A 24036-nucleotide genomic window follows, 5' to 3' on the forward strand; every position below is an offset into this window, starting at 1 on the left:
ATAAAGCAGTTCTTTATCTTCTTGAAGATGATGCCCACAAGACAGCTAGTAACATGGTATTTCATCTTCAAATCAAGGGCAGCCATAGCCACAGACAAGAGGTTTTCAATGTTTAGCTATTTCAGTCAATATTGTCTCAGAAAGGATTTTTTTAAAGCTAACCTGAATCTAGATAAATTTCACAGTTTGTGTAGATTTAAAATTGGCTTTCTATTAATAAATCAGGGTTCTTTACAGCAATTAGCCAGTCAGTGCCTAGTGTTAAAGCCATGATCTTTATGTTACAGTGATGTTTGCTTTAATACTAAAACTTAAACAGGATTTTTGGTGAGACATTTCAGTATTCATGATTTTGGAGTTGCATTGTTATTGGGTTTAATTATCCTGTGCTTTTGCTCACTAGTACTGATGAGGAACAAAGGCTTATTTCCTTTCCTGCTCACATTGGTGTTCAGGACAGAATAATCATTCAGAGCTGTGGTAAGGCTTGAAAGCTCAATCAAGTGATCAGTGAAAATATTGAAAATCATAAAACAGATTGTCCCCTCCTGTGGAAAACCCTGCAGAAGGGATCTCAGAGGAAGAAGACTTATGACCCCCCACCACAAGGAGAGACTCAGGGTACTGAGGCCAAATCTGATAGATCCCAAGGGATCTGTGTGAGATCAAGATAATCTGCCTGGTCCCTCTGCACTAGCTTTGGCCCCCATTGACCTCTGGGTCTCTGGCAATGAATCTACTTCAGAGTCTGAAGTAGCAAAGGCCTTTTAGAAAGGAGAACCCCACACTCCGTTGTCATGAGACTACAGTCTGTTTTCAGTTCACACTTGATTCTCTTGTTGCAACCACTGCACTTGAAACCTTAAGAATAGATAGAACTTGGAGGAGAAAAATGTGCTTAAGAACTAATACTGCTCCCATTGACATCAGTAGTGCAGGACCACCCTCCACAAGACTTATTTTAGCTCCACAGACCCACTTCACCAGCTTATGAACATATGCAAAGCAGAAAGCAAAAAAAAATTTGCCTTCTACTTCCCAATCTTCTGAATTGCTGCGTGCATGCAGACACCCACTGAAGTCACTGAGGCATGGGCACAGGTTAACACCCTTCTGATGAAACACCTAATGCAGTAACTACGTAGCGCACAAGAAGCAATGCTCTTAAACTGCAAATGAAACACCTCACAGGACAGACTCTTAAGATATCTACAAGTTCTAAGCTTGTCTAATTTAGATTAATTGCAAATCTCCTAGGTCCAAAAATGTTGCAGTAGATTTTTGTACTTAAGTTTGGGGTACACTTTCCATTTTTCTTCTTAATTAAATGACTCATGATCATTCAGGCAACTTCTACAAAATGCTTTAATCTCCAGATCCCTTCCTCCTAAACAAACTAGGTCTCATTTCTTTTACCATATCTACTACTTTTTCCTCAAAGAAAGTTTAGCTCTTTCCTCAGCAATTCAGCTGTACTTCTAGTTCTCCCCCCAAGTCATTTGTGTTGTTTTTAAAAACTCTGCTGTACTGAATCTCTTCCTTTCTCTCAAAATCTATTTCAGAGTGAGTTGGTGCACTTTAATTTGTAGGCAGGCCCTTGAGTGAATGCAGGTGGATAATTAACCACAGGTAGGAATTAGCGTGTGCACCTGGTGTTTTAAATGCATTAATTAATGCTTGTAGTCCTCAGCATACTGAGTTAATAAACAGAGGGTTGAAGCAGAAAGACCTGCCTGTTGTGTGGAGTTAACTGGTGACTGGGCTCAGTGTTAGTCAGACTTAGCTACTGAAGTATTTATATGTTTTCCCTAAGTAGGAGTGTATATCTTCCTGAGCAGAGGATGGAGTCAGAAGCAATCCATCACACAGATACTAAAGGTAAAAAAAAAAAAAAAAAAAGACTGAGTAGGATTTATGCAGAACTTGTATTTGACATTATTTGGCTAGTTATACAAATGTACACAGGCTTTTTATATACTAGAAATATTTATATCCATTTATTTTATTACATGCTTCTCAGTGGTTTGGCTCTCATCTGGTGACCTACACCTTTTGCTACTGTTAGCAGATTGCTACTCAGGGGAATACTGTGATTTATTTTAATGACTGAGACTTGAGTAGGTTCTTCTCTCTTGCCCTTCAAACATCAGGGTTTTTCCTGTCCAGATCCTATCTGAGAGAGAAGGAGAAAACACGCAAATAAATCCTTACCTGCCCATTCTCTGGTCTGTTCCTTCCTAGATATCGCTCTGCAATTTCCTTCCCTCAAGCAGACTTTGATGGTAGTTCCTCCTTCCTAGACCCACCAGCATGTTTATCCAATACTTCTCAGCTAATCACAATGGGTAGCATCCCCAAAGGTACTTAAATACTGATGTCCCAATTCTAGGTACCACTATGATCCACACAACTTCTGCTTGGCTGCCACGTATTCCTGTAGGCACTTAAACTTGCTCAGTGCCTAAGTTTTTGCAGTAAAAGCTCCCTTGGTGCCTATGTTTCTTCCTCTGGGCATGTCTGCTGCTCCCTCCGGGCATACAGACTCTTATCTCCCAACTATGCTCCAGATCAGTTCATGAACCAGGGGAAGATGGGTGCTTGACTGCCTAGGTCATGTATGGGGCTCAATGTGGGAGGTGTACTGAGAGGCCCCCTAACTACACACAAGACAGCCATGGTGGGGGAGGAAGAGTCCCCTTATCACCTTTAGCCTAGGAGACAAGGAACTCACCCAGGATATGTGAGATCCCCCCACACTTCAAGTACTGCCTTCTCTCCCAGGGAAGGGGAGGGAGAAAAGATTTAAATAGGAATCTGCCACTTGAGTGCTTTGACCACTAGGTGTAGTGTTGTTTACACTCTCTCTGGCCTAATTAATATTTAATTATAGTGGAACAACTTCAATCAGAACATTCCATAACCACAAGGCACACACCTTAGAGGTGGCAGTTCCCTGTTCAAATCCCTTCTCCTCATCAGAAGACAGTGGACTTGAATCAAATGTCTTCCAAAGCCCAGATGAGTGCCTTAACCACTAGGTTGAAGGCTTGGTCTCTTCCTTTCCCCTGACCCTTGGCTGTTTTGTATGGCCCTGCACAGACCAAAGATGTGGGGAGGGATAGCTCAGTGGTTTGAGCATTGGCCTGCTAAACCCAGGGTTGTGAGTTCAATCCTTGAGGAGGCCATTTAGGGATCTGGGGCAAAAATTGGTCCTACTAGTGAAAGCAGGGGGCTGGACTTGATGACCTTTTGAGGTCCCTTCTAGTTCTAGGAGATTGGTATATCTCCAATTATTACCTTTAAGATGGCAGAATGCCTGTCTTCCCCACAAGCAGAGATAGGTGCCTCCCTGCAGCCTGGGCTTAGGCACCAAACTCAGAGTTTAGCACACATTGGCTACTAGTTTAAGTAGCTCCAGGTGGCTGGCTTTATAGATTGCATTTTAAGGCACCTTTTTCTACCCATTCATTGTATAGAGGGTCTATATGTGTAATTCAGGCTTTGTGGATCAGAGCATTGTTCCTGTCATTTTCTAGGTGCAATGCCTCAATCCCTTTTGTGGATCCAGGCCTATGTCTTTATTTTCTCCTTCTCTTTGTGCATTAAAGCTAAGAGCTTTGATAAATCCCTGATTACTCTTGCAGGCAATAGCTGCAGCACTGTTTGCTTCTAACCCTTTTATGAAACATTCTCTTTCCTCAGAGCAGCAGTAGCTAGTCTGTCTTCATTTTGCTCCTACCTCTATCACAAGGCTTAACTCAGGACTTCAATCTGTCAATCCTAGAAGACAATTTGTGTTACATAGCAAAGGGCCCCTCCCTTACAAACATATGCATGGCAGTTAGGGTGGCCAGATGTCTTGATTTTTATAGGGAGTGTCCCAATGTTTGGGGATTTTTCTTATATAGGCACCTACTACCCCTTGGCCCCATCCCAATTTTTCACATTTGCTATTTGGTCACTCTAATGGCAGCTCTGGCTCCCTTCCTTACCAGTGATGCTCCCCAGTTACCATGGTAACTCCAGGGGCTGCCATACATCCAAATTGGGTCTGGACACTGCACGTTGCTCCATGCAGTTGAGCCTCTTTGACCAGACAGTACTGCAATGAATACAGTGGGACTCCACCTTGTCACAGGGCTCTGCATGGGTGGAGGAGCTTGCAATATTAGGGCCTTGGGGGATTCATGGACTCTCCTGCAGCACTGGGTCAGAGCCATGTATGCTTCCTGAATCCACCTGTGAAGAAGAGTACCTAGAACCTGCTGTACTTGGGATTTTCAGTCCTAAAGACTCTGAATCAAGTTTAAGTGTTTTAAGTTTTGTTTGCTTTTTAAAAAAAAAAATTTTTTTTCAAGAAGCCCCCAACTGCTTAAGATATCAGTAAATATAATTGACACACATACAGCAGAAGAAAATGTTCTGCCTGATACCTTAGTTATTATTAAGCAAAGTCCCATTAATTTCCACAAACAGACAAATAACTCTACTGACTCAGGTTTGTTTGTTTTTAATACAATGCTTACTCTTTCATTCTTCTCCCCAAATTATTCCCTGGTGTCCAAGTTGAACTAATTTTGATTAACTGCTTCTGTGATTGCTGAAGTCAAAAAGGTAAATTCAGTGAAAGAGAATATAGATCTTTGGCATTACATGAACTGTATAGTCAGTAAAAGATAATGTAACAGCAACAATTTACTGTCTGAAACTTGCTTATTAATTTTCAGTGATTTGAATAAAAAGTGTAAGCACTGGGTGTATCTAAGCAGCTCAGATATGCTCATGAAGCTTTTTCTGTGAGAAAGCTGAACCATTCTTCAATGCTCCCATAGGATAAGTTCATGAAATTAACTACCATTTCGAGTGAATCTATTTTGGGAAGCGTAATGCTTCAAAGGTAGACCTAATTTTTATAGCAGTGTAGCCAGTTAAGTGTTACAGTTACACTTATGCGCTTGCACCCTGAAGCATAAAATCATCATATTGAGGGTGAAATTATTTATTGCAGTTAGGGGAAAAATAGGCTCTTGATTATTAAAAGTTACTGGAATGCATCATTACTGAAAGGGGAAAAAGTGAGTTATCTCTGGTACATAAGCACTGCATTGTACTTTGGAAGTAATTTGAGCTACAGCTTTCAATAAAGCCACTTCAATAAGGGCAGGTCTACACTAAGGGCGGGGGTCGAACTAGGGTACGCAAGTTCAGCTACGTGAATAGCGTAGCTGAACTCGAAGTACCCTAGTTCGAACTACTTACCCATCCAGATGCCGCGGGATCGAAGTCCGCGGTTCCAAGGTCGACTCTGCCACCGCTGTTTGCAGTGGTGGAGTACCGGAGCGCGCGGGGAGTTCAAACTATCTAATCTGTCTAATCTGGACGCGATAGTTCGAACTCCAAGAAGTCGAACTCACCGCGTCGACCTGGCAGGTAAGTGTAGACTAGCCCTAAGACTCTGAACATGTAGTAGTGATAGAATGATCTAGAGGATGGATCTGGGAACCCTGGTTCCTGACCTAATTTATTTGTGAAAAGTGCCCTGAATTCACATCTCCAGCTGCTTTTTGGCCTCTACATATGCCAGTTAGTGAAAAACATGCAGGCTCCACTCAGAGATGCTAAACCCTCTCTTATAGACTCATTTTCCTCAATGACAAGAGCCTGTATCAGAGGTTCTCAGATTAGGGGTTGGGGAGGGAGAGGTGGGTCAAGAAGAGATGTCAGGGGATCACAACCACCCTGCCTTTTCCATATTGGTACATGGGAAGGGGAATCCTAGGGTTTGTGGCATGGAGAAGCTTGGGAAATATTACTCTTACCCAACCACCCAGTTACACACAAACTTTTCCATGTGTCTCCTGGACTGCTATCTGTCTTGACTCATACGTGTCATTTATTTCTTCAAGATTCAAGGTTGTGTCATAGAATGGAACTGTATTTTGTATTGTCTTTCATGCATTGTGACCCAGAATACTTACAGAAATAAACATGTAATTAAAGAGTTAAATAACAAACACAGAAGGAGAGAGGTTTTAGGAGGCATGGGGGGAGGAGGAGAAAAGACAGGGTTTTTTTTGTTTTTTTTTTCATATGGGATTTGAAAAGAGATGGAGAGTGGGTGAGGTAGAGAGATTCAGGAAAGCTGCTGTAGATGGCAAGAGCTCTGGAGAAGAGGTCTCTTGCCCCATCAGTGGTCTGTGATGGATGATAGTGGTAGACGCATGGAGTGAGCAGGAGTACAGGGTTGGGGGGAAGAATGACACTAGGAAGAAGGTAGATTAGGGCAAGTTCCCGGGATGGGTTTTTAAAAATGTCAGGCCATTTTATCAGCACACATGTATATGGTTTCCTTGCTTGGCGCTGCACTGTGTTGTTGTGAAGAGTTGGCTTATCCCTTGCTATCCATCTGCTGTTTTGAAAAATTAACATATGACTTGGGAAATTCTTAAAACTAGATGAATATTATTTTATGTTTTGTTAATCTTATCCTAACAGAAACTTCCTATTCACACTTTAAGTAAACCAGCTGTCTGAATTAGGCCCCGATTATGATACTTACCTCTTTGGTAGAATGCTTTCAGCTCCACGGGTAAAAAGCACTATATAAGAGTTAGGTATTAGTGTTATTGGAGAAGGGTCCTTTAGCACCTGCTTATAACTTTTTAAGCAAGTGTTTTAAGTCCCAGTGAAGTAAAACTGCATTATGGGAGATATAGTCTGACAAGGGAGAGAATGAGGTACTCAAAATACAACTTCCATGAGGCAGTGGGGCAGTATTCCCCCCGCCCCCAAAAATCTTTCTTTGAGTTTTTGGCAAAAATATTTTGGTGGTCAAATTTCTGCCAAAAATTGAAATTTGACATGGAAAATATATATATTTCAACCAGTGCTATTTACTTCTTTGCAGTTAGGTTTAGAAAAAAACATCACCCAAAAGCACATCCAGGTCATCTGACCCTTCCTCACCCCACACGAACAGATTGCACTCTTGTCAACACTGAATCCTTGCTGTCAAGGAGTTGTATTATGATGTGAGAGAGATTAGTGTTGTGTGTCTCCTTATATGTTGGAGACAGAAGGAAGTTCCCTCAGAAGTTGCGGAGTCTCCCATTGTCAGTAGAAATGTGCTATGTCAGACCTATGGAATAGTTAAGAGGAGTGCCTTAACTTGGCATTTCCTTTTAAGAGTTGTGGTGGGAGATACTACACTTACTTAACCCTAGCCCCTTTTTAAATAAAGTTTCTGTTTATGGATACAAGTTATTAGAAATTCCTAGTCTTCTGGGGTGTAGTTAAAGTAATTGAGTGAACTTAAAATGCCTTGGAACAGTGGTAAATCTTTCTCATAGCACCTGAATGACTAATCCATAACAACTGGTTTAAAAAAAAAACCCTACTTTCCAGAAAATGTAATTTACCTCCTCATATAGTCTCTGATGAAAAGAAACTTCCCTGGGGGCTCTCTGCCAAGAAATGGCTAGATGAGAAAGCTTGCTTAGATCAAATTGTGAATGTGCTTCAGCAGGCTTGGATTTAGTGTTTTGTAATTGGAAGGCTCCTACTAACCAGAGATGTGGGAGCAGGGCACTTGATTAGAACCCTCTGGACATGGACAGAAGATTTTCACTATCAGATAGATCTTTTATGCCAACAAGAAATTATGCAATTTGGATGCTTCTTAACTTATTTGAGAATCTTTTGTTGACTCCTTTCTTTCCTTTCCTTTCTCCAGAGTGGGACTATCTCCTTTGAATGGAAAAATGATCTTGTGGTTAAAGCACTGGATTGGTCCACAGTAGATCAGGTTTCATTTCCTGGGTCTGCCACAGACTTCCTGTGTGACCTTAGCCAAGGCACTGAGGGATGGATTTTTAAAGGTACATAGGCTCCTAAAGATGCAGATAGGCTCCTAAAATGCCTAGTGAGATTTTTCAAAAGCACCATCTGCCTCTCTAGGAGCCTAAATACCTTTGAAAATCTGGACCTTAATATGCTGTATCTCCGTTCCCTACCTGTAAAAGGAAGATCATAATACTCCCTTTAACCATTTGTTTGCTTAGACAGTTTCTGTCCTGAAGATCTTTCAATCTATTACTATGTGTCCGTATAGCACAGAGTACTATGAGGCCCCCATCTTGAGGCCTCTGGGTACTACTGCAGTACAAATAATGAGTAATTTGTTGTGGGTTGCCCTCAGGTGACCCAGAAGAGAATATTTTTCAGTGCTTTCTAAAATAATTTCATTCTTAAATGTTTGATACTTAGAAAGGATACTTTTTATTGTTTATTTTTATTTCAATGGAGCTATAAATGAGGAATACAGCAGAAAAATATAAAGGGATGCCAAAAAAAAAGTGGGGGAAGTACATGGACCATTCAAAAAAGGTCTTGACAAACCTGCTTTGTTTTTCTATGATATCATCTCCTGGGCATCAATATGGTATTTCTCAAAAGAGTTTGCTAATAAACCAGCTAATGATTTTCTTCTTCTAGGCAATGTGTAAATATTTTCTCTAGGTCTTTCTTGGGAAAACAATACAGGAAAGGCAATTATATCTAAACAGAAGTATTTTTCAATATAAAATTTTAATTTGGCACTTCATGTATATTGAACAAAGATGCATTAATACATTGAGTCTTCTAAAGCCACTGGAGAATCGCTTTAGCTGTTCCGTTCATTTATATTTCAGTGGGTTTTTGATAAAATTATAACATTATCATAAATACGATTACAGCTGTGATTAGAGTGGTGTAGTGATATAGTTAATACCAAATATGGTGTGTTCAAAACCATTAGGGCCAGATTGTCCCTTAGGCACAGTCCTGAGCCAGGAATTGCAAGGTCACCCGTGTGTACTCTGACCGCCTATTTTGGGGGAGGAGCTCTACTACTTCAACTATCCAACACAGGGCAACTCAAGAGAGTTTACACAGAAGGCCTCTGTACCAGTCCGTGTCATAAGCGGTGGTCAAATCTAGGAAGATATCTCCTATCTTCAGATTTTGCTGAAAACTGTCTTTGATAAAGGTGGTCAAGGCCAAGACTTGATCACAGGTGCTACTTCCTTTCCTGAACCCTGACTGCTCAACCCTCTCCAAAATGGGGATAATAGCACTGCCCTTTCTTACAGGGGATAAATACATTAAAATTTGAGGTGGTCAGACGTTATGGCCATGACTACACTAATGGGACTATCCTGACATAACTACAGTGCCATAGCTATTCTGACATAATCCCCTCGTGCAGACTCAGACTACAAAAGTGGGTTTTCCATTGCTGTAGGAACACCATCTCCTTGAGTGATGGTAGCATTCTTTTGTTGATCTACCTGCATCTACACATGGGATGTTCTGGGTGTGGATTTCACATCCCAGAGCACCGTAGCTTCGTCAAGCTAACTTTTTAAGTGTTGACCAAGCCTATTCTAATGGTGGCCATATAAAGGCCTTCTTTATGGTAATTAACCAGTTTTAGATGTTTTTCAATAAACCTTAGAATTTGCTCCAGGACAACCATGACTACATTGATAGCTTTGGTCTCTTGCTGTAAAATGTACATAGGAATCTATTTTTCACAAAATCTAATAGCAATTAGTTATTTCCTATAAAATGTCTTCAAATTCCTGATGGTTGGTAGCAATTTATAAGAGAACAACATTTTTTTTTTCAAGTGGGAAATAAGCAACACAAAATAGCATCTTTGTGGCTTTAATTATTGATGAGGCTCATTGCCTTAACACGGGGTGGGCAAACTACAGCTTTGGATCCATCCTGTGGGATTGCCCCCCATGGCGCTACAGGCCCTGCACCACTCTCGGAAGCGGCTGGCACCACGTCCTATGGCCCCCAGACAGAGGGCTCTGTGCGTTGCCCTTGCCTCCAGGCCGAGAACAGGGAGCCACGGCCAATTGGGAGCTTTGAGGGAGGTACCTGGAGGCGCAGCAATGGCAGCGCATGCAGAGCCCTCCATGGCCCCACCCCCGGGTCTACAGCACTTCCTGGAGCAGCACGGGGCCGGGGACAGGGCAGGCATGCTGGGAGCCTACCCTAGCCCCAGTGTGCACCGCTGCCACCCTGGAGCCACTTTAGGTAAGTGGCACTGGGATGGAGCCCAAACCCCTGCTGCACCCCACCTCCCTGCCCTAAGCCCCCTGACTGAAACTCACACCTCTCTTGCACCCCAACCCCCTTCCTCGAGTCCCCTCATACCCTTCACATCCCTTCTGCACCCCAACCCCCTTCCCTGAGCCCCTCATACAGCCCCGCATTGCTCCTCTGCCCCAATCCCTTGCCCTGAGCCCCTTCCTTCACACCGCACCCCCCCACACACCTCGCATTCCCTCCCACACCCCAACCACCTGCCCCAGCCCTGCATACAATTTGCCCACCCCTGCCTCAACAGTAGTTAACAAGGAGGATGTGCAAAAACTTCACACTGGGACATAGTCCCTCAATCCTTTCCCAAGTAAAATAAATAAATAAATAATCACAATTCACTGGAAGTTTTGCTGCAGTAAGAACTGCAGGAACCAGCCCATTATGTGAACTTTGTTCCTTACCCCCCCCCCACCTCCCAATTTTTGGCTCCAGATTAGCCTGTACCAGTGTTGCTACCTTTCCCACTTTGTTTCCAAAGATTTTTTTTCGTAATAAAAGTCATTTTGGCCTGGATCCTCAAAGATATTTCAATGAAAGTTAAGTGCCTAAATACTTTTGAGGATCTGGGCCTTTGTGACTAGTTTCTGGATTTTAGCTGTATTAAAAATAACAGAACAGGTTATATTGCCAGAAGAAGCTGTTATGCCTAATGGTATGTGGGGTGGTGAGGGCAGAGGATGTCTTACAGCAGGCATGGTGGCAGCCTCTAAAATAAGTCTCTGATTACTGCTAAGGAAATAAATCACAACAAATTTACCTGGTGAATTCAGCTACTTTTTCTGCTTGTGGAATGTTCTGTTTCTGATCAGACCAGGATTACTTTGAATGTATTAGTTATAAAACATGTTCTTGATCATTCTTTTACTTTATGGCTAGATTATGAAAAATTCAGTGTGATAATTAAAATGTGAGCATGTATGGTATTGGCTATGTTCCCTTATTGGAAGAGCATACTTTTATACCAGGAGTAAGATTTGAAGAAGCTACTTGAATCTCTCAGGCAGAGGGAACAGTTTAAAGGGAAAAAAGCAGATAAACAGAATTAGGGGATTTTTAGAAAAAAAATTGGATTATGGACTATTTATTTTTCAAGGACACTATTTGCTATGTACCTCAAAAACATGTCATGGTGCCTGCCCCTACGGGCTTGCAATCTAAGACTCTTGGGTGGGTTTCCATGCAGGGTAAGAGCTTGCAGGATCAGGGTCTGAATAAAAACACAAGTGGAGGCCAAACACAAACAAAAATTTCCAACTTTGATGTGCAATTTCCATATTGAAACTCATGATCTGGTAGGTCCGAAGGAATAGTGATATAGTCTTAGATTTCCCTTGTATTTAATCATGAAAGATCATACACTAAGTACAGTAATTTGTGAGCACTTTCCAAATCAAAAATATATATCCAACCATGTGATACTGTAAAACAGACTGAAGATTTATTCTGTAGATTATGGAAATAATTCTGAAGGAAAAAGTATTCTCCAGATTTTAAATTAGCTCTCTTAAAGCTTAAACCCCTGTTAACACTAGAGGAAGGCAATCACAATTTTTACCATGGACAAGCAGAATGAAATATACAGTATAAATAATGCATAGTCAAATGATCTAATGAGAGCTTCTTCACTGTATCTACACTAGAATAGCACCAGTGATTTAAGAAGGCTTATAAACATGATAAATTTAGCAGTAATCATTCATTAATAAGACAAAATGCTAACTTTAAACACAAAGCAAAAAAATAATTAATATATTATAGGAGCAATATGGAGAATGTCTGCTCCATTTTCAAGTGAGATGCAAAGTTCTTTTTGCCTCCTTCACATTCAGCAGAAATAAGGATAAATCATTGCACTTCTAATGATAGAATATCTCCGCTCCACCTCCAAAGACATAGTCAAGGCCATGAGAAGAATATGGAAGTTGACTCAGAGGTATGGGAAACCAATCAAGAAACTGAATGTGGATTGCGGTAGAGGTGTCCCTTGTTCAAGTGTTTTTGGATATGAGCAGTTGTTTTAAAATTCAGCTGAAGACTCCTAATAAAATATCAGGTGTTCTTCTGTATCTAAATAACTGAAAAGTAATTCTCTGTTGGAAAATAGATTTGGGGTGGGGGGTGTCAGTGAGTTTGTGTTAGAGAAGTAGAGATCTGATTTTCAGTAGTGCTGTGTGAAGAAAAGTAATTGTTTCATGGAGGACTTTGGAATTTCATTTTTTCCCCCTGACTTGGAACAAACCCCTCAGATTTCAAAATTCTCCATGAAAAAGAATCTGCACCAAAATGTATCAAAAGAGTTCATGTTGATCATTTTAAAAATGGAATTCCCCCAAGTGGTTGCTGAAGAGCTTGGAAGCCCAGGCTCACCAACTGGCAGGCTGCCCAGGAGTTGGGTGGATGAGCAGGCAGGAAATCAGGTAGGTTTCAGACAAATCTGCTTACTCTATCAGAGGCCTGTCTGGGTTATGTTTGTTCGATTGCAACATTTGGATTTCAACTAATAAGCAGTCTTCAACAGAAAACTGTTCCATTGGAGAATTTTGAGCCAGCTTTCACTGTCAGTAACTCTCTCAGGGTTACTGCTCAGTGTGTAGAACTCCCACTAAATTAATTGGGAGTTTAGTGTAAAACCCAATGGCAGGATATAATTTTTAAGTGTGAATCCATTAGTAAGGCAACAAGCCACTCAGCAAGTTTTTGATTCTGCCAAGTAGTGAGCTCCAAGTTAACTTCAAGCATGTAATTACTAGTCCCACAGAGGTCAACAGGACTAATCACATACTGAAAATTAATGTAACCCTTCTACTGGGTTGCCAGTGGGAGCACAAGGGACAGGGCCCATCTATCTAATGGTCCTTTCCTAAAATAAGTAATACTATAGTTGAAGCCTAACTCAGACCCATACTCCTACTTGGCACTGGGATATGAAAATAAAACCTGCCTGGTCAACTCTCTAGGTGGCTGGGGTTCTTTTCCCCACTCCAAAGCACTCAGGAGTCCTTGGTTATGTCAAACCACAATTACATTTTACTTGAGCAAACAAGACCCTTTGACAGAGTCTCTGCTCCTGGGGTGGAGCTGCTGATCTTTAAGAACAAACCCTTTTCCCCTCTCTATGTTAGGCTTGAATCCCATTTCCAAGCCAGAGTCTACCCTCTGTAAATTCAGGGTGACCCTCTTACTCCAGGGTATGTGTACAATCTCTGTGCCTTTTCATGAATACAATTACAGAAACAAAATTTGTTATTTAAACAGAACATTCCAATTTAAGCAACAAAAGACAATATGCTGAACTATGGGTAAACAATTTCAGAATTCATGTAAATGAGGATGACTTCATTTTCCCCTACGGGGGTGCAGAGAGCTCTTTCCATCTCATGCACTTAAGTGCCTTGCTGGCTCAGAGACCGAGTGCTCAGCACCTTGCATGATTGGGCCCCAAGAATATGAACCCTGGCAACACAGGGCCAGATTTTTAAGAGCATATGCATGCAAAATTGTGTGTTCTTGGGGGTGAGACTTTCAAAGCCACCTACGGAATTCAGGCTGCTAAATCCCATTATTTTCAATCATCTCAGCTTTAGTTTATACTAGAAAATATTATAAATGTACATACAGATAGGTTATTTACATGTAAAAAGACCAATTATGCACTTGTGTTTTCATATCAAATGTGTGCATAAATTAGGCACATAACATTTTGCACATGTGCACAGCTTAATACTGCAACATAGGGAACAGAAAATGTATTATAGACCTGGTATTCTAGAGTCCCTTTCCCTTTTGGATGGTCAGTTGATCCATCCTATCCATTTGTCCCAGGCCCTACTTTCCTCAGTCAGTCTGTTCATCTCAACCCCTACATTCTTCTCTCTAGAGATTTATTCATTCCACTCCATGCTGAATATAAGGAAGGCATGAGCCACATCTGCTAAATCATAAGTAATTAACCTGTCTCTCTCTGCAGGGCTCCAAATCCTGCTGTTATGGCAAAGAAAGATTCCTACCACTTTGTTACAGCCTGCTTATGAAATGTTCTGTCTGCTTTCAAGAAGAATATTGTTTACTTTCACTTCCCCAGGAAACACACCTGCTAGAATGTTAAAGTTTAACTGATGGACTGAATGATATGCGCCTCTTCTTTCTTGAGGACTCATACATATATTAGTAAATATTAATGCATTTGATTGTTAAGAAGCAAGACAGAGTTATACAGGCCTGCTAGTGAACATTCATACTCCGTAAATCTATGAGGAATAAAATCTACAGCTCTTACATTAGTGAAATATTTGGAATGGGCAGTTTCCTAAGTAACTGCTGGGTGTGAAGGTAAGTAATAAATAGAGGACTTTTTTCAAAGTCCTCTTTATCCATCTGAATTTCATGTACTTAAACTTCCTCATGGAGATTCTCTTATCTCCTTGTGTTACAACTTTTATGAGTTCACTAAAGCTTTCACCATTCTACCTACACAACATAGGACAAAGTTTGCTCTCATTTACACTGTCGTTTGGTGGGGTCATAGAGTTGCACAGAGATAAATGGGAGAAGGCTTTTGCCCTATTAAGATATAGCTCCTGGTATATCATCAAATAGAAAGTCATCTGCTCTGATAATATATTACCTACAGTTATTGGCCAACAGACATAATGTGATCACAGATGGGTTGATCATGGACAATGCATTTATAAGCACAGCAAATAAGTGACAATCAGAGTAGAGAACAGGGGAAGCTATTGAGAATGCTGCTGTGCAGGCATCAAGTTACTTCTGCATAATAGCAAGCCTTTGGCAAAGAAGGGAGTGTGCACCTACAAGACTTACTGGCATGCTGAGGATTGCACTTAAACCCATGATTCCTTAAGCATGCCCATTCTTTCCCCATACTACATTTCTTTTTCCTCTGTGTTCCTGAGAGTAAAGGAACTGGAACACAGGGAACTAGACACTCAGTGTGGGGGACTAGTTCCTGTTGTTTGTACTCTTGCATAACCCCCTCTCTAGCAATAGGATACAAATGCTCCCTAAAATACATAAGGATTTTCAGGACCAAAGACTAAGTAGTTCTGAAGACCCCAACTTTGGGAGTGTGGCTGTAATCCAAACCTGGTTCAGGATCCATATTTTAAGGTTTACTCATATGTCTTTATAATGAACTGAACCAAAACCCCACATTCAAGAACTCTAAACTCCAATGCGGGGGGAAGAGGGATATTTGGAGACATTTTATAGGAAATAACTAATTGCTATTAGATTTTGTGAAAAATAAATAGTAGGTTCCTATGTACATTTTACAGCAAGCGACCAAAAATATCAATGTAGTCATGGTTGTCCTGGATGTGAATTAACAGAAACATCTGTATATTCCTTTATGGCAGTCAACTACAGACAAGTGGTGGTCCTGACATTCTGAGAGCCCTGTCCTATGCAACACCACCATTATTCTCTTGGGTTGTCTATGTTCTAAAAACAGGTATGAAAATCATATTTTCATGTTTTGCAACAACAAAGAAGGCTATGAAAAGTGTGACCCATCTAGCTTGGGGACCATCCAGCTCCTTCTCCAGTAAAGACTAGATATCCCACCTACACCTGCATGCACACTCCGGCATGCTGACATCACCTCTTCCCAACTTTCTAAATTACACTTTTCTCTCCATCTCCTCACTTCCTAGCCCATTCAGTGGGAGCTGGGGAGAAGCTATGGGGAAGCTAGTAGGTAGATCCAAAGACCAACTGAGAATGCAATCTGTACCACAGCCCAGTGATTTGAGAATCAGATGGAATAGTGGGGAGCAGGAATAGGAGATGGAGTTCAGACTGGCAGACAAGTGAATCAAGGTCCAACAAGAGAGAAGGTTTTGGCCCACTAGGTCACCTGAGTCCCCCACTGAGGCCTGGCCTACACTGGGGAGGGGGGGAATCGATCTAAGTAGCTGAAGTTGACATACTTAGATCTACTTACCACGGTGTCTTCACTACGGTGAGTCGACTGCTGCCACTTCCCCGTCGACTCTGCCTGCGCCTCTTGCCGAGTTGGAGTACAGGAGTCGATGGGAGAGCGCTTGGGGATCAATTTTATTGTGTCTAGACTAGATGCGATAAATTGATCCCCGCTGGATCAGTAGTTGCCTGCCAATCCATCCGGTAGTGAAGATATACCCTGAGTGTCAAAGGCAAGTTCTTGAGGCAAGAATGAGAGACATTGGTTACTGAACCTCAAGGAAGTTCCAGAGTGACTCATAACTGCTGAGTTTAGAAGTTTGACTAAGCACAACCCTTATATAGAAAACAACATGTACACAAACATAAAGGGAAGAAATTCAAGAACATTGTTTCTAAATGTTCACTAAATACAAAATATCATCCTGCAAATTTATCAAACTTACTATTGACAAAAAAGGCCAAGTAAAAATCCTTAGAAAATAAATTTGATTTAGAGAGAGAATGGATCTGATCTCTTAAATTCTGTGAGCCTTAATCTCACCTACACTGGTGTAAAATCAATGAAATACCATTGATATACATTGATCTGCCCCGATTTAAACCTGTTTAGAGGAGAATCAAGACTTCTGTTTGTGTCTGTGAAGGAAGATTATGCTAATTTACTGGCAAAAGCCCACTTTTGGAAATCTATGCAGATAGATCCTGGTACGTACACAGATTCCTGCTGTTTCCCAAGTTTTCCCTGGCATTCTCTTTCAGTGTGAACATCCCATCCAACCTAATTTTAACTTTAAAAATAAGAGTTATGAATGAAAGATGTTTAAAATGCATTTCTTGAGGTTCTTTCACTTATGACATTATTCTATTTTGTTCTTTATCAGAAAATATCGTATATCCTTCCTAATTAAATATGAATAACTTTTTTTTCTTTTTTTCCTGAATGATAGAGTAAAATGTTGAAGTTAGATTTGTGCTAAAAGCCTATTTCCAGCTACATACTCATTGAAGAATTATAAAAGGTAATAGAACACAATAGTCCAGAATGTTTAGATTCCTGGATTCTAAATGTAATAATACTTTTACACCATGTTCCAATAAATTTACCTGAATTTTCCATCTCTCCTCTCCAACATTGCTTAAAAGTAATTCTTTGAAAGACACTGGCTTTTGCTACACTAGCACTTTTGTCGGTAAAATTTTTGTCCATCGGGGTGTGAAAAAACACGTCCCTGACCAACATTAGCTTCGCTGACAGAAGGTCCTGGTCTCACCAGCACTATGTTGGCAGGAGAGCCTCTACTGCTGACACTGTTATTGCTGCTCCTTGGGAGTGGTTTAATTATGCCAGCAGGAGAGTTTTCTCTCCTGCCAGCAAAGAATGGCTACACAGGAAACCTTACAGCAGAACAGCTGTACCACTACCTGTATGGCTGTAAGGTTTGTAGTGTAGACTTAGCCTAACACTATACATGTCTTTAATGGAAATAATGGCCGACCATTGTACAGACACAGGAGGCACTGCTTTAGTAAAGAGACAAGATGGATGAGGTAATATCTCTTATTGGATCAACTTCTGTTGGTGAGAGACAGAGCTTTGTGTGGCTTGAAAGCTTTCCTCGGATCTGAGGAAAGTACCGGTACTCAGAATATCACAGCTAAATAGAAGATCAAATAGAGAGTTTAGCATATGTAGTTAGCAGATATTCTAAGGGACCATTCAAGGTGAAGTGGCCCATTAGCACCCCTGTAGTCATAGGAAAAAGATAGTTAGTGGGTTACAGATGGTTGTAATAAGCCATAAATCCAGTGTCTTTATTAAGATCATGATTTTTGAGTGTCTTAATGATATGAATTTAAGATTCCAGGCAAGTGTTGTGCAGGTTTCTTTTGAGGAAGAGGACTGATAGGTCAAATATACAGTGATCACTTTATGAAAGGTGCTCACCCAGAGATGAGGTGTTTTTGTCTTTTATTGTTTTCCTGTATGAGTTCATTCGAGAGCGTAGTGATTGGTTTCACCCACTGTGACATTTCCCAGGGTACAATCTGGACTGTTGAACAGCTGTGTTCCCTTAATTATCTAGCCTGGGATGCCTTTTACACTGCTTTGCTGTAAGAACATCCACTGTTGGCCTGTTTACACACAGCCTCTAGCATGTAAAATCAATCCCAGCTATGTTACATGAATGCTTAGCCAGCCAGCCATGAATTACATACAGGGTGACACCAGCAGATTCTCAAGTCCAAGACTTTTTTTCCCCAGAAATGTTCATCTTGTACTGGCCAGCAATACGAGCTAATAGAAAGTCTATCAATTATCAAAGGAAAATGATATATGCACCAGCCTTCTTTTCCCAAATAGCTTCCTACACACTCTAATCCAAACACAATGGTTGAGATGAAACAAGAAGATAAGTTTATTAACTACAGAAAGATAGATTTTAAGTGATTACAAATGATGATGCATAAAGTCAGGATTGGTTACAAAAGAATAACGTGCAAGTTAATACTTAACTTCACAAGCTAAGTGAACTTAAAAGCAAAGGTTTTCTTTCACCATCTGCTGCATGTAAATTTCATAGGCTGGGTCACCTTTCAGCCTGGGAGCACTCCCCCTTAGTTCAGCTCTTTGAGAGTCCTTGATGTCATGAGCAGACATGGAGAGGGAGAGAGGAGAAGTCAAATGTTTTCCTCACTCTTTATAGTTCAATTTCTTGTGCCAGAAACATCCTTGCTGAGTCATGGTGACACACAGTCCATTGTGGATATGAGGTTTGAATCTTCCCTGTGATTAAACATAAATTTCTTGTTTACACCCCCCGACACACTGAAGGGTGGCCGCTTAACTAGGTGATGACCCTTTAACGTCTGTCTAGGCTTCTAGTGTGTCTTTGTCTCTGAAAAACTGTCTTGTGGTGTTACCCAGAATTACAACATATTTCAGTAACAATCGTACAGTAGAATCTTATAACTTCACATATAGTGTCAATATATACAGCTAGATATATAAAACAGGATACTGATATTCAGCAGATTATGATTTTTCAAATGATACCTCACAAGGCATACTTTCTACAAATGTATCATAGTCTTGTAAAAGTGGTGACCATAATAGTATAGACATATAGACTGTCACAGCCACATAGTTGTTGTCTGGGCATTTAGTGCACTGAATGAGGTACATCACATGTTGTGATAGGCATGTGTAGGACCTATGGATGTTGAAAGGCATGTTGTGAAGGGTGTTGATAATTGTAGCATTGGAGATATGCCTGCAGGTTTTGTATCTGTTCTGGCAAGATCTGTTGCCACTTTGAGTTGGTGTGTCCTGGTCTGGGGGAACTTGCTTCTGCTAATGAGGTTGGTGATGTTAGGGGATTGTTTGAAGGGCAGAAGAGGGGGTTCAGGAAAGATTTCTTTCTGGATGGGGTCCCCATGAGTAAGGGTTGTAGTTTGATGATACCCTATATGGGTTCCAGAATGGGGTGGTAGGTGACAACTAGGGGTGTGTGGTCAGAGGGGTTTTTATTTCTGTATTGAAGCAGGGTCTCTTGGGGTATTTGGGTGGCCCATTCCATGATGCAATTTACTTCTCTGGCAAAGGTGGTTATGAGTGTGTTAAGGTGGATATCCTGGACTTCATGGGCCACCTTGAAGAAGAATTTCTGGACAAATGCACCACAAAACCAATGAGATACATCGATAATATTTTCATCCCCTGGATGGATAACTTAAGCTCCCTCAGAGATTTCCACCACAAGTTCAGCAACCACCATCCATCCATTAATCTCTCTCTGGAACACTCCCAATGAAATCTTTTAAAAATCTCCATTCAAAATTTTACATCCTTCTACTCTCCAAACTGGTGCTACCTGTGCTAGGCGTGTTGATGGCAGGAAAGTTTTAAAGAAAATGAAGTGAACAAAACCTGGGGTGAAGAATTCAATTGGTCTGTCTCCCTCTCTTTTTCTTTTATTATGCAGACACAAAGCTGAAAACAACCTGAAAGTCACTCTGATTCAGTGATTGATAACAAATTAATGCCACACACACAGCCCGGGCTTCAGATAAGGACTGCACACATCAAAACTTTCCAAAATTATCTCCAGTTTGAATGCACTTATCACTTCTGGGAAAAGCTGCAGAGGCTGAGAGCCTAGTTAATGAAAGCAGCAAAGAATCCTGTGGCAACTTATAGACTAACAGACAAAAGCTCATGCTTCAAAATGTCTGTTAGTCTATAAGGTGCCACAGGATTCTTTGCTGCTTTTACAGATTCAGACTAACACGGCTACCCCTATGATAGTTAATGAAAATGTCTTTTGGACGTTACAAATGGTTGCTCCCACTAGAACGAGTTGTAAATGGGATGTATTGAAAGGGCAGCAGGAGGAAAGTAGGCAATTCTACTTAACCTTAATCATCTATTGTTTCATTTCATTTTTTTGTGCAGCGGGCATGCAATAGATTACATGAGCACATCCAGGAGCTATACATCCTTCAGGCTAAACAATGAGAGCTGTCTGTCACCACAAAACCACTAAACCAGATGATGTAGAGAAAATGACAATGCAGAAAATGTATTTGACAGCCTGATATGAATGGCAGGATGCAATAATGCTAAGCTGACACTTGTTCAAGGGACCTGGATTTTCCCTATGTGCAAAGCAGAGAAATAATTTGTACTAATTACATTTGCTCAAATTACAAGACTGATGGAGCAAATTATTCTGACTTGGATAAAGGTGACATTTTTGTCATGCGTAACTAGAGCAGCAGGGAGGTGTTTGCTAATGTGTCAAGCTCTGATGAACCATCTGGAGTATTAGTGAGAGAGAGAGTATTGTGTGTATTGGGGATTTAACCTGCTACAGGAGAATGCTACATCTCCTCTACTTTCTTGTGTGGCACTGGATCTCTGGGGAGGGTCTGGAACCCCAATAAATTCCTGTGGAAGAAGAAACCTGGAACATTTTGTTTGAACTTTTTTACAAGACTTTTCTGTTTGTTTGCACCAGGCCTCAGGTTCTCTGGTGGAGGACACTCATAGGGAAAAACATTATTTATTTTAGAAGAACTCAGGGGGTTCACCTATGGTGAATGCCAGCTTGCCTGCTACAGTTACTGTATGGCTAATAAACATGAACATGATGTAGGTTTGAACACCAATCCCACCCCTACTAGAAGAGCACAAATAACATCCAATATACTGATTATTATTAACAACCATTTGTATTGTGGTAGTGCCTAGGGAATGGAAATAACACATTATGGCCTTTACTGGTGGTTTCATAGAATTATAGAATATCAAGGTTGGAAGGGACCTCAGGAGGTCATCTAGTCAAAGCTCATGCTCAAAGCAGGACCAATTCCCAACTAAATCATCCCACCCAGGGCTTTGTCAAGCCTGACCTTAACCTCTAAGGAAGGAGATTCCACCACTCCCTAGGTAACCCCTTCCAGTGCTTCACCACCCTCCTAGTGAAAAAGTTTTTCCTAATATCCAACCTAAACCTCCCACACTGCAACTTGAGACCAGTACTCCTTGTTCTGTCTCAAGTACCATGAGAACAGTCTAGATCCATCATCTTTGGAACCCCCTTTCAGGTAGTTGAAAGCAGCTATCAAATCCCCCCTCATTCTTCTCTTCTGCAGTTCCCTCAGCCTCTCCTCATAAGTCATGTGCTCCAGCCCCCTAATCATTTTTTGTTGCCCTCCGCTGGACTTTTTCCAATTTTTCCACATCCTTCTTGTAGTGTGGGTCCCAAAACTGGACACAGTACTCCAGATGAGGCCTCACCAATGTCGAATAGAGGGGAGTGATTTGTTGCATTCAACATTCTTTTTTATTGTTTTTATTATTTGCCTTCCATCTAGTAAATAATTTGAAAATCGGTTAATTGAATAATAAATACAATTATAAATGAGGACACTGGATCAAAAAAGCCAAATTATTCAGATACATTAATAATTCTCAATTATTCTCTCAGTTCCAGTCTTCCGTGAAAAGCTAAGGCCTCCTGTGACTTCCTTTTTGGTGATCCTAACATCTACTCTCCCATTGCATGAAGTGTCATTCTTTGTCACATTTCCAATGCATTCTGCTTCCCAGTACAAGACAGATGAGCTGGGAATAATGTGCCAGACTATTGTGAGTACTGCCATAATACTTTACCTGCTGGTGGGTACAATCCATGGGATATTAGATGGGTGCCATGTTGGTCCTGAAAGCATCACCATCAAATGGCATTCAGAGTCAGTTCAATTGCATTAGGTGATCTGTTCTTCACAGCAGTAGTTCCGTTCTTCCAGACGCTTCCCCCATCTCTAGTTTGAAATTCAGCTATTTCACTAATTTCGTTTGTCAGGCCCTGTGAAAGCAATAAAACTCTAGCTGATGGGGATATAGGCAAGAAGAAATAGGGTCTGATTGTGCTCTCATCTATACCAGCATCAATCTGGAGTAATTCCAGTAAAGTCCTGCAGTTACACTAGTGTAAAATGAGTGTATGTAGGATGTCCCAAATGACTCTTACTGCAGCAACAGATAATCTGACAGAGTCACGATGAAGAAGCCCTAGTCTAAAACTAGTCAAACACTAAGACTCCCAAATGAGCATTTTTTATTTAAGATTAAATAAAGCCACTATTTTACACACACACAAAAAGTATGGTGAAACTGACTTCCAAACTGTTCATAAAAGGCCTGTAAATCTATTTAGAGATACTAGCAGTATCAGGAGAGGGAAGCTCGAGTGATGCATTACAATCACCAGAATCAAAAGATAAAATGCTTACTTTTAATGTATAATTTGAATGTATATAATATAGTATCATGTAGGGTAATAAAGCACACTAGCTAGTTCATTGCTAGTATTTATGACCTTTCCTGCCTTGGTGTGATGGGATATACAAACCTCACACTGGACAACGTGGGGTTAATGAGCAAATATATGTGTTCAGTTGGCTACACCCTACCTGTGAGAAGTGTCAGACATGGAGGGAGGAGCTTCAAAGGGACACTCCCAGCTCAGTTGATGGAAGACCAGGGAGGAGAACAGGCTGGTGGGGCTCAGTTCCTGAAGAGGACTGGTTGAAAGCAGGAGCTCCCCAGCTATCTGATGTCCCCCCACTCACAAGGAAAGGGAGGGCAAGAGGATGACTCAGGTTGAGAGCAAACCATTCCACTCTATTACTGTGAACTCCGTTTATTTGTGTTTATTGCCCCTCGTTTTTGTTTAACTACCTGAGAAGAAGAGAAACTTTAAAGCGACCTGGCTGGAAGGCTTAGGAAGGGATTGGCCACTGCAGGTCCAGGGTGACTGTTGGTGAAAGGTACTCAATAGGGTGAGCGCCACAAGGAGGTGCTAGCAATGAGTCAACCCTATTGTGTAATCAAAGATATGGGTAATAGATTAGATTTGAGTTTTAAATTTAAGTGGTAAAATATAAGTAGGCTCATACCACTGGTATATAGGACCAGTAAGTATGTATCACTGAATGTATTAGGCATAGAAATAAGATAAGGCTGAAACGCAAGGCCTATAGGTTTTAGGTCTATAAGATATGTACTTCGGCTAGAAAAGGTCACAGGCCCATGAAACAGCTTGGCATGACTAGTTGACCGAGAGAGAACCCTGTAACAGTAAAGTGTAAGATTAAAATAAAAGATATTAAGTGCTGATGTTCTGGAAACTCTGCAGAAATAAACTGGAAAATACCATAAGATGCCCGATAGTAACATATTGAGGGATTCTGTAATAACTTCAGGTTGCTGTGGTAACTCATTGATATAGCTGTTAGTGAGAATCAGGGGGAACTAAGAAGATCGCCTATGAGAAATGGTTCACCCTAAAAGTTATGGGCTATGGAAGTGCAAATAAGTGAAAAGTGATTGATACTCTCATGCATGAGCATAGCGGGCATAGAATG

General features: G+C 41.0%; 1 long non-coding RNA gene across 1 annotated transcript; it reads left to right on the plus strand.

Moving 5' to 3' along the window:
- Positions 1–1738: 1738 nt before the first annotated feature.
- On the plus strand, positions 1739–14355 carry LOC120368957. Its single transcript, XR_005582864.1, has 3 exons — positions 1739–1878; positions 11988–12091; positions 14126–14355. It is a non-coding gene; the product is annotated as an uncharacterized LOC120368957 (long non-coding RNA).
- The last annotated feature ends 9681 nt before the right edge of the window (positions 14356–24036 follow it).

This window comes from Mauremys reevesii, linkage group 7, assembly GCF_016161935.1.
Source record: "Mauremys reevesii isolate NIE-2019 linkage group 7, ASM1616193v1, whole genome shotgun sequence".
Lineage (NCBI taxonomy): Eukaryota > Metazoa > Chordata > Testudines > Geoemydidae > Mauremys > Mauremys reevesii.